Source organism: Zonotrichia leucophrys, chromosome 1 (assembly GCF_028769735.1).
Source record: "Zonotrichia leucophrys gambelii isolate GWCS_2022_RI chromosome 1, RI_Zleu_2.0, whole genome shotgun sequence".
Taxonomy (NCBI): Eukaryota; Metazoa; Chordata; class Aves; order Passeriformes; family Passerellidae; genus Zonotrichia; species Zonotrichia leucophrys.
The window spans coordinates 109,419,815-109,431,854 of NC_088169.1; the positions used below are offsets into that span (position 1 = coordinate 109,419,815).

General features: G+C 36.0%; 1 long non-coding RNA gene across 7 annotated transcripts in view; it reads right to left on the reverse strand.

Annotated features, from left to right (window-relative positions):
* LOC135443257 (uncharacterized) overlaps positions 1-8,737 on the reverse strand; it is a 43,894-nt gene extending 35,157 nt beyond the window's left edge. For 5 of the 7 annotated variants that reach the window (XR_010438938.1, XR_010438940.1, XR_010438933.1 and 2 more), the window contains exon 1: positions 6,781-6,852. This is a non-coding gene — a long non-coding RNA (uncharacterized LOC135443257). Of the gene's footprint in view, positions 1-6,780; positions 6,853-8,639 lie in introns of those variants that run through there. The other 2 variants (XR_010438927.1, XR_010438941.1) reach the window with 2 other exon arrangements.
* Between the last annotated feature and the right edge of the window lie 3,303 nt (positions 8,738-12,040).

Here is a 12,040-nt window from a genome sequence, read left to right on the forward strand (position 1 = left end):
TTAAAAAAAAAATCTGCTTTTGATCTAGATCACAAGTCAGTCAGTATTTTTTTTTAAATAACATTTTTGGTTGTGAAATTATCTAAATGAGAAATGGGTAAACACTCATGTAAACTCCTAATATAGAATTTTAGCCATAAATTCTCAAATTCATATGATTTCTTCATTTCAGCTATCTAATCTCCTTTTAAACCTGGGTGTCACTGCTTCATCCAAGGGTAGGCATAAATCCAGATCCAGTGAGCTTAAGCTACTTCTAGTTGGATAAATCACTGCCACTGTGAATACTGCCAGCCCAATACCTCCATTACCATTCACACATAGGAAAGAAAAATTGGCACAGGAAACCCAAGAGCAGCCAAGAACTTTTCAGTAGAATGGTATTAATAGCAGGCATGACCTGAAAAGGTTAAGGTAATTTTTAAACTAATTGAAAATCATGGTAGAGGCACAGAGAAAAATGTGTACAGGCTCAATATTAACTAGTCATGTTGAAGATAAAATGGAAAACAAAGTAATATTACTTTAAATAGACTTTGTGTCAACAAAATTGTCTTTACATGCATGCAAAGTATTTTATAGAGATGATCTACAGAGGTTTGGTTTTCTCCTTGTTAATGTGTCTTTATGTATAGAGAGGTCTGAAGCAAAGCAAAATTAACAGGGATCAACAAAAGCCTCTACTTTAAAGGTACATATATGGTGTGTGCATATAAATACACATTTGACTTTTCAGTAGTTATTCTCTTGATACTCTTACAAAAAAAGGCACAGCAAGAAAACCAAAGTAGACTTTGAAAATATAACTACTACCACAGAAAATAATACTTTGATTATCCCATATTTACGCTATCACAAACCAAATAAGACCTCTGAAAGAAATGCCACAATGTTCTGTATATGCTAAACCACAAAAACTCTAGATTTTTAGAAAAAAACCCAAAAAACCAACTATAATTAAATACAGGGAGCTTGTTTTTTAGATGTCTTGCAAAACAGATGGTAAACTGTACCTGTTGTATTGCATGACTACTTGAAAACAGCAAAAATCTTAAAATGCAATAGAGAATCAGAATGTACCACATCAGCTAATACAACGCATAACTCTAGTGGAGACACAGGATAAAAGGAGCACACCACGTAGGCTATTTTATTTCATTTAACTTTACTGTTACCGCAAATACTTACAAATTACAATTGCCAGCCCACCTAAGAAAGAAATCAACAATAAACATAATAAAACACAAAACCAGCTAATAAGCCTTAACAAAGTATAATAAATCAACAAGGGACTTTAGTTAAAAGATTAGTTTTCTGTATGAAGACATACACACAAAGAAGGGAATGGCCAGCCAGGCCCTAATTTAAATTACTGTCTCATACAAAATAGCTGCATGAATAAAATTCTCTTCAGTGACTCACATCAAATACATCTTACTATTCTGCCAGGAATTTATTATTAGTGTATTTTTGAAATACACGGTGTTGACAATGATCCTAAAATGTTTCCATGCTCTGCCATATTTCTTTTCAACAGAAAAAGCATGTGCTGCCAATCATCAGCATCCAAATGGTTGAGAACCTCATTACTGTGTGCTGGGAGTAAAATAGCAAGAACACCAGGTAAGGAGAAAAGCAGTGGACAACAGCAGACACAGAAGGCCAGAGATTTGAATGCTGTGTGGGTTGACACAAGTACCAAGTGATATTTTAGTGTCTCTCTGAGACACAAAGAAAGTCAAAGAAGTGATCAGATTTTGTTGTGTCCAAGGTGATCTTAACCAAAATCTAGAATAGTTAAATCCCACAGTCATTTAAAAGATTATTCTCTCTGAAGGGAATATGTAGGTTCCTATTTAAAATACCTGTAGCGTAAGAACGATAATCCTATTTCAGAGAGCAGATAAATATTATAAAATTCTAGTTAATTTTAATTTTAAAAGTAATGGATTTTACACTTGCCTGCAAAAACATGTCTTCTGTACTCCATTGTAATTAAGACAACTCTAGTGTTGATTTCCTTGCAAGCTTTGCACACTTTGATCCCAGAAAAAGGAAGACAGCATGCCTGAAAGCTGGAATTCCCAAGGCCTTCTGCTTCCTGTCAGCCCTTGGGGATGCCAGCTGGCAGCAACCAGGGCTTGTGCAGGATGCCCAGCTTCCCTGTGGAAATTTACCCAAAGCAATGTGTTCCTGCAGAACCTGGGGGCTGACAATTCCTGACTGTTCAGGCAGAGAGGTCTGGGGACTGCTTGTCCAGCAAAGGATAAATCTGAGTAGCTTCTACGCCAGGATTTGTCAGTTTATTTAAAAAAAAATAAAAAATAAACCCATAATATGTCTGCTTGTGCTAGTAGAGGATCAGCTGCATCTAGGTACATCTCCTGGCGCCACTGTGCAGTTTGGGCTTCACAGATCATCCTTTACAGCAGCTGAAACCTGCTTGAACCTTGCTACTGACTCAACACAGGAGGAGTCACACACTTGTGACACGTCCAGAGACACCCAGACTTAGAGGGACACACAAAGAATGGAAATGAGCACGTGAGAAACTTAAACTGCAATTTGTGTGAGACAGTGCAAAGAACGGCAGCATTTGGCTACCCAATTTCATCTGAGCAAATGAGGGCAAAATAACTGATGAAAATTCTAGCTCCATTTCAGGCAGTTTCTGTCTGGAATGTGAAAGGAACATTCCCTCACATTGTAAGGACCATCCCCGTCAGAGTTTAGCAATCTGAAGTTCAGGAAATAGCCACATCTACACAGCTCCCTTTTTCATCCATTTCTACTGATTAAGGTAGAGAATGCCTTACTTATAAGAAAAAAATATCTATACTTCTATTCCTGGCAAAGGGCAACATACAACCAAAATGGGCCCTGCTTGGATTGGGATACCAGCAAGCTCCTTTCAATCACTTGGAGTTCTAACATCAGATTAAACAGAGTTAGAATTCTGCTCTGCATTTACTGAACCATATTTCTTTCTGTCCCAGCATATTTTTTAGTATTGCTTGTATCAAAAGTTTAAAAAAACCCAAACCCCCCCCAAAGAAACAAAAAACCCCACAAAAACCTAATCTAAAAAAACAACATCTCCCTCCCCTAACCCCAGTAAATTTACCTGTATTTGGATAATAATGCAGCAAACTGAGTATATAAAAGATTTCCACAAAGTGCAAAGCACTGATTCAAGTCCCACATCCCATATGCAGATAGCTGAACACAGCTTATTTGAGTATGCAGTGATCCAGGCATGAAATAAATATACTTATGCACAAAATGTATTTGAATCTCACACTGAATCTCAAGCATATTTAATTTGAATATACAATTAATTATAAATTATTGATTGAATCCTGGTTTTGCTGTCTCTACTTCATAAATACCAATAGCAATGCAATCCAACAATAATTTAGTACCCCCAGTTATCAAATTTGAAGGTATTTACCACCATAATATTTCTACAATGGTATAAACATGCAGAAGTACACAGAAGCATGAAACTAAACTGTAAATATAATTCTGTAATAAAATAGTACATATGTGAAGAGGATTGACTTGGCTTCTATGTGAAACATTTCTCAACTTGAAAAATTCTTATACATATTAATGTAGAGTGGGTTTTTTCCTTTTTGCATTGAATTGTAAAGTAGTTTATAATGAGAAAATGACTCAGTTATCCCCACTTGCGCTACATTATCTGCTGTGGGATGGAAAAGGAGTTGATAATGAATATATATATAAAAAACGTGGAGGATTTGATGTGGGATTTAGACAGAACACAGGCCTAGTACTGATCACCTGCCTAAGGCAGATTTTCCCCCATAGCACAGAAGGCAGCATTAAGTGTGTGAAAGCAGCAATTCCTTTGAATTATTGATGGATTCTTTGAGTTTTTTGTTATTGAACCTATCTATTGGAAGGTAGGAAGATCCTAAATTTTTCTTCCCTCACTATGGATGGCTTGAGACAGGTGCTTTGAAATGATGCATTAATTTTTCTGCAGATAAAAACCATGAAGCCAGGCAGCTGAAACAGACAAGGACTCCTCAGAAACTTTTTTTTTAAACATTTTCATTCACTCCACACTGAGACCTCCCAAGAAGAGCAAACACAAAGGAAACCACTTAATTATTTTAGTCACACCAACTTACTTAAAAGAAAAATAAAGAGAGGAAATCATAAAATACTTAATTTGAACACTATAAAAATGTGAAAAAATGTGAGAAAAATTAAGTATTTCACAAATGGCATTTTGGTTCAAGTTATGCCAAAATATCACACTCTTAGAGCTCAGAATTACTTGAAAATCTGTGGGGGTTTTTTTTGTGTTTTCAAGAATAAAACATTTTGGTTTTGCAAAAAAAAAAAAAAAAAAAAAAAAAAAAAACCTTGCACAGAAAATAGGAAGATAAAATTACTTCCCAATTGATCCAAAGTAATTTTCCTGACTGTCTGCTATTGTTTAGCCATTACAGAAACAATCGTGTCACCAGAGCACACAAAGGCAATAAACTGGGCAAGGAGCAGATATAAGTATTAAAAAGCTAAAGAAAAAAAAATCAAATCTTATAAAAGCACAGGACCTGTAAAGGAACCCTACTTGAACTGCAGTGCACACAGCTCTTATGCCAGATACTTTGTGCATAATGTACTCCAGAACTTAAAAAGGAAAGGGTGTTGTGCTCCAAGGCTCAAAAGGAACAGCAGAACCATGATGATCAATATTTCTCTGCGGGAGCTCCAACAGTGTTAAGGTTGCCTCAAGAAATCCTGGTAATGTCTCTGAGTCTTTAAACAGAGTCCCTCAAGCACTGGTATTTTGGGAAGCCTTGGGCAAACTCACAGAAGATTTTCTGCAAAGTTCCCTTGTTGATGCACATAATTTCTCTATATGTTGTAATGTCAGGTGGGGATAATTTAGGAGTTCTCTTTTCTTTTTGTTCTGGCTCTAGTGCCCAAAATAATCAACAAGACAATTCACCAAAGCCCCAAGGAAGGTGCAAACATTCAGAGAGAACAAATCATGAGCAAGCAGCCCCAGCACCTCTGATTAAAGGCTAAGTCCTTGCCAACTGTGACTATTCTGTCTTTGCGAAAATAGTCAGACCTTTCTGATAATCAGACCTATCTGATAATCTATCTATCAGACCTAATTCTGATAATCACTGTTTCTCAATGCATTGGTAAACGTGGCTGCATAGAAAGGTTTGAACAAGAGCAAGCGGAAAAGTTCTTGCACAGTGCTGAGAAAAAGTCCCATTGCTACTGTGCTATCATGAGTTAGGGTGGCATTAGTAAACTTTACCAGCCCATCAAATTTGACAAAAGCATGCAGTCTCCATTGACATTGCATAAGGCTCTGGTTTACATCTCCATTCTCTCTAACAGGTGTCCCTCTGCCACAACAAGATTCTTGTATTTTAGTTCCCCACGTCCTCCACCGGCAATTAACCAGTTAATTTTTTCTAATTCACTACAGCAGAGTTGCAATAAATAAGCTGGAAAAAAATAAGTGCTTTCTAGATCTTACAAATCACAAAATTTGAATGCAAAGCTTTCTTCATGCTTTATTTTCAGCTTACCATGGGTAACTGATGGCCAGGAAGTACAGCAGGCAATTTCAAGACCTTTTTCCTGCATTTGCTCTGAGTTGTTAATAGTGGTTCTTTGTCTACTTTTTCAAAATTGATCAGATAATAAGAACCCCCATGAAGAGTTTGTACTGCTCTTTGTTTCTACTCCTGCAGCCCCAGTTCTTACAGGAGCTCATACAATTGATTCACTGAACAGTTTACAGATCAACTGTATGTGCACAATGTCCCTTCACCCCCACTTATTGGGAGCACTTCCATTCACTTGAACGTTCCCTTTAGCTCTCATATTTTGTTTATTTTAAAACAGCATCACTTATTCTAAGTGCCAAAGCACATGGTAAAATTACAGATGAGGTGGAGGCCACCAGAAGGTGTTGAACCATCAGTCTCAATGTAATGCTACTATTGCATTGTATTCCAGACTAATTGAGCTTTGCTTTTTTTTAGAAATCCAGGTTGTAATCCATTCCTTTTCAAAGGGCTTTTCTGAGGTCTGCCTATGCATCATTACAGTTTAACAACATCTGAAAAGTACAGGAGGTACTCAAGCACAAAATCTAAAGTTAATAACATAGTCTTACAAAGTAAATATATATTTGCTTTTGGTTTAGAATTTGTGTTTCATTAAGCCTTCAAGTCCACACATCTCTGTAGTTTTTAATTTAAAAGTTAATTTTTAAAATAACTATCTGCCTCTTTAAGTGTTTTTGCTGTTTTTTTTTTTATTGCAGAAAGGCATAAATGGCCATTTTGAAAATTCCAGTTCCAGCTGAGCTCCCAGCCCAATACAACTTTCTTACACTTGTCATTATGAAGACAAATCCATTTCTTGCATGAGGTGAGTAGAACACCCCATGGTAAATGCCCAACAGCATCCCTGAGCGACAAGCTTCTCAGAGACACTAGTTCTGCAAAATTTCACATCAATACACTGACAAATTACCTCTTGAGCTGGGCTAAAGGGGTAGAATAGTATTTAAATATATATCATTCCCAGAGGAAAAGGAATTTTGATATAACAAGAGGCTGGACAGGGAAAGCTACTGGTGCTGGAGACATGCTGCACAGAGCTATAAGAGTAATTCAGATATTGAGGACCTACACCTTGAATGCCTACAGGAAAACAAGGCAAGTACTTTTCTCTACCCCTCTGTTGTCATCTTATTGCAAAGTTCCATACCTTCTTGGTGATTTCTCATGGACAGCTCCTTGCTCCACTGACTCCTTCCTCACAGCATAGCCAACAAACTCCATCTCTCCTCACAGCACAACTAACAAACTCCAACTCCCTATCCCACTCTTTTATACCCCTCCTCTTATTGGACACAGCTGTGACCTGTTAAGGGCAGGCCTGTTCCTAATCTTGGTAATTAGCACAGCTGCAACTCCTCAGGTGTGAGATTGCTTTCTGCACCATTTTCTTACATTCTATCCTTCCACACTTGTGGAGGGATAGAATGCAAGAAATAGCTTGTACTATTTCTTAAGTGCTCCCACAATGTCAGCTCAGTAGGTCTGATGAGGAACATTTAACGAAAATTTTTCTATCCTAGGAAAACAACTTTAAATCTTTTTTTTTTCATCATACTTTTCAGAAGGAGTCCTGTAATGAGGGGTTCTAGAGTCAAAATATTAATGATTTTGGAATTGGAATACATTGTCCATCTGATTTGGAACAGATGCGGAACCTAGATCTTCTGCAATGGTGCAAGTGGGTACGCCTAAATCAATAGAAATTCTCAATTATCTACTGCTCCTAATGATACTTCTTTTCTCCAAAGCAGAAGAAAAATTTTTGAAAATTAAATACTTTATAGCCAGTACTTATCTCTGCGTTTGTGAAATAGTTTCCTTATAAATTTTGACTATGGTAGTCTAAGCTCAGTGAATTGGAACTTGGAGCAGTGATCCCCTGTTTGTTTTGGTGTTTTGGTTTATTTTGGGGTTTTTTGTGGTTTTTGTTTGTTTGTTTGTTTTTGTTTTCGCAGCAAATATACAAAGAAACACTCTACAATGGTCAATAAAAATAATCTTTGCATAATTTTACTCCTGCCTCCCATTACCCTGGCACAAGCGCCTTTTCAGGTTTGTTATTTAATTCCTTCAATCACATCTATGACATTACTTACCATAGCACATATATATCAACACCACCATAGATTTGATGATTTCTATATTTTTGAGACAATATTCACTTGACAGTTTTGAAAGAAGTCCATTAAGAACCATTACCAGAAAATCCTAAGCTGCAGTAAACCATCACTTTTACCAAATATCTAGGCCAAAGCAAGCAAACAAAACAAAACAAAGAAACCCCAAAAAAACAACAGCAACAATACAACTCTAAAATCCAAGGCCTAGAGCAAGCAGAATTTTTGGGTGCTTAGTACCTAGAAATAGACATGGCACTTGTAAATTATGGATGTTTCTATGAGTCATCATGCAGCATCAGACATTCAGATGGGAAATAAAGTTTCCTATTAAGATACAACATCTAATGTTTCTACATATGGAGACCACAAGCCATGCTGCTCACACATAAGCTTTTCCAGAAATAATTAATAACAAACCCAGAAAAACAGGGCATCTTTGCTCTGACTTTAGATCTTCAAAACTCCAACATCTAATTCCTAGTTCATATAACACAATTTAAACAATAACACACATTACTTTCAGTACTTGAAGCAACAGAATAATCTCCTTGGCGTGCTCAGAAGCACTCACCACTTGACTGAGCTGAGCAGCTCAGTGGATTGCTCACATCTAGATCTCACTAATGTGCATTGATGAAACACACCTTTAACTTCTTTTCCTGCCTGCCACACAGCCTGTGCTCCAGTCCTTTTTCAAATATTTCAATATTTTATGCAGTGATTGCTTAATGCAGAACAAACAAAGAGTACTCCGAGCACAGCTGAAACACAGGATTTCTATCCTCAAGCTGGATGACCCCAACACTTCCCTAGAAACTTGGTCAGCAATTTTTTAGGTCTCTCTGGCTCACTGAATTATATGGAAAATAAACAGCTTCCATCATACCTGCAGATGACTAGAATTGAAAAGTTGGCCATTTGTCCAGGTGGCACCAAACTCAAACCTTTAAGGTTTCTCTCACCACTGCTGCATCAGCAAAAGTGGGGAAAAGGGGCAGAACATCCCCTTTAAGCTCCTCCTTATAAAGTGAGATTTAATTAATTAATGAAGGAGCAGCTGTTTCCTTTCAGAAAGACCCACTCCTGCCTAGTACCTATAATGTGGCACCAACATCCCTGAAATATCAGGGTCTGATTTAAATATGACTGTGTCCTCAGTGAATTCTTTTGCTTATCTCAAAACTCCCCATTCTGAGACGCCTCACATCTTTTGAATATCCCCTGAAGGGACCACAGCTCTCGTATTCAGCTCAAATGCCAATGCCATTTTGGTTTTAAAATCCCATTTTGTAAGTTGAGAATAAAGCCTAAATTACTTCAAAATACAAATTGATCCTAATGCAGACTGTGCTCCTAAATCAAAGAAGCAAAATACCCACAAAAGATATATAGAAATTTGTCCCACATCCCAAAGCACCAGCATGGACTAGAGACATTTAAAAATCCATTTCTAATTCAAAGATCTTAATAGGTGATATATTTCTCAGAAGTACTGAACTGCCAGTCACTTAATGCAAAAAATCTTTACTGCCTAGGAGAATCATTTTAGAATTCTTTTTCAAGGGAACCTTGAGCCTTATGCAACTATTTCCCATGAATGCACAGATTTTACATAAATTCTGGGTGGGATTAGGCTCAAAAGAAGCAATTTCTTGTGAGGGAGAGACAGAAAGTGGCTAATTACAGTTCAAATAAGAGGTACTTTCTCAGGGAAAATATAGAATATCCATTTAGCTCATACACAGATAGCTTACATGAGTGTTTGCAAAGCTTTTAAAAACTAGATTGACTGGTGGTGATTGTTTTAATACAATACAAATCTTTTTATCTCTCTGCTGTTTTTTTAGAATGATATAAATTTAGGTGTTTATATTTTCCATTTTCTTTGAAGTAACTCAATTGCATTATCTGCTCTGTATCAAAGGAATTCATCTAAATCAAATATAAAGTCAGCATTTAGTTTGACAAGTGTCAGTTTTATTTTCTTATCCCTATCCCAGTTTCAATGTATCTTTAAACATATTAGTAAATCCTTTCTTCACACACAATAGTTTGAATTTCTGGTACTATTCTGTGCTACTATCAACATTCTTTAAAATTCTCATTTTTGGAATTTTAGAATTTTTAAAACATCCATTTTAGAATTTAATGGATAATACATGTATATTTTAGAATTCACATTATATAATTAAATATAATTAATTATTAATGTATTTACATAATGACGTTAAATATTAACAATATTTAAAATCTTTTTTAAAAGTTTTAAAATAACTACTTTTCCTTCACCTTAAACACAATAAAGTAAATAAAACCTATTTGCATTATATTGCTGACACTCTATACACATAATGCCCAGTATTGGTTACAGTATACACCATACTCATTTTTGCACTAATAAAAAGATTTACACTAAAATCAAAGAGATGCAGTAATTTTGAAAAATGAGGCATTTTTCTGAAGAGAAATGAAACACTGAAATCAGATTACATATGGGGCTGCCTTTAAAGTGAAATTTTGTAAATTGTCATTGGATTGACAGATATCTCATAAACCCAAACTTTGCATTTCTGCCCAAGTTGTGGCTCTGAACTGAGATTGACAAAGGTTTGGGCTGAGAAATGACTGCAGGTTTGTTGCATTTAGCCTGTTGATAGACATTTTAGTTTGTGGTTAAGACTATCACAGCATTAATGAAAAGAATCAGATATATCACAGTCTGCCCTTGAGTTTTGTTCCAGCTTTCCCCCCTGAATTGACTGAGTGTGCCATCTGTGCAGTCTATAGGAAGATTTCACTGTTATTTAAAATAAAATAAATTAAAAAAAAGAGGTAAATTCTGTGGGAAGGTTTTCTTGGTGGTTAGGAAAATAAATAAACTGATTGTGATTCTACCCTAGAAACGGATGAGTCTTATTACAGTCATAATAACATGTTAAATTTATTTACTAATTCTTGATTTTTCAATAGTGCACTTTGTCTTGGAAGTACTATTTACTACAAAATGTTGCTGTCAGCTTCTCTTTTTCTTGTTTCTTTCCACATGAATGATTAAAGATACATTATGAATTTGGTTTTTTGCTCAGTGAGGACTTTTAAGGTCCTTATTGTGAGGCCATGGAAGACAAGGTACCCAGTCACACCATGTACACAGTTATTTTGACCAATATTTTGTCCAAAGATCAAGTACCATTGACATGATTTTTGTGGTTTCACATTCCAAAATAAAATAGGTTAGCTTTGCTAAGTAAAAAGATCTGTCCCAATGAAATTTTCCCTCGTGATAAATTAATTAGTTCAGGAAAAGGAAAAAAGGATTTTCTGTGGGTTTTTTTTCCCAAAAAACCCCATGGTTTAAATGAAAAGAAAATATTGGGTTAGTTCGATATTTGCTTAAGTGGAGTCTCCAATGTTGAGAAAAAGCTGAGTAGGTTAAGAACTCAAATCAACTTTCATTGGGATTCAAACTGCTAGGTGACAAAATGCTTTGGAGATTGTTATGATCTGCAGAGAAAAAATGTCAATTTTCAAAATGAACAAATAATTGTCAAAATTGTTCCTCGTTTCATAAAAGATTGTTCTGTGGGAAAAAAATCTTAATGGCTTTATCTCTTCTATCTCTGCTAGCATGGAAAGCAGGCTTTTCTCCTGAGAGCACACAAATCAAACTTTTTGTGGACCCTCTGGCTTTTGTTGTTTGACAGCAGGTATCAAACAACAATCTTGGGTGCTCCCTTTCCTTTAAGGATTGGGTGCCACACCTGCAGCTATGTGGAAAAAGTATTTTCTATGGGTGTGTATTCCGGTCAGCATCTTCTCTCACAGTCTACTCTGGTAAAATAAAATAATTCATTCCAGAATAAATCAATATGGTTGATTTTGATGGTTTTTTGTTGTTTTGGGGTTTTTTTGTTTTCTGTTGTGGGCTTTTTTAGTTCTTGTTGTTGTTTTCTGTTGTCTTTGTTTTGGTTTTTTTTTTCTGACACCAAGTAAAGTGAAATTAAAGTGAAATTAAAGTGAAATGACTTTGCCCTTAGATACATAAGGACACAGGAAACAACATGAAATCTAGATAGTAGGATGCCCATGCACACTTGCTGATTTCTTCTAATCTGGATACAAAAATCCCTTATAAATTCCCTTATCAGTGTAAGGCTGTGATCTTAGAAACAGAAGTAATTGTCTCAATGCTGACAAGTTGCCTTTCTTGTTTACCTTCCCTGTGCTTTCAAGGGGAAAGGGTGATAAGCAGATTCTATCTTGTTCTTTTCAGACTACCCTAGAAAG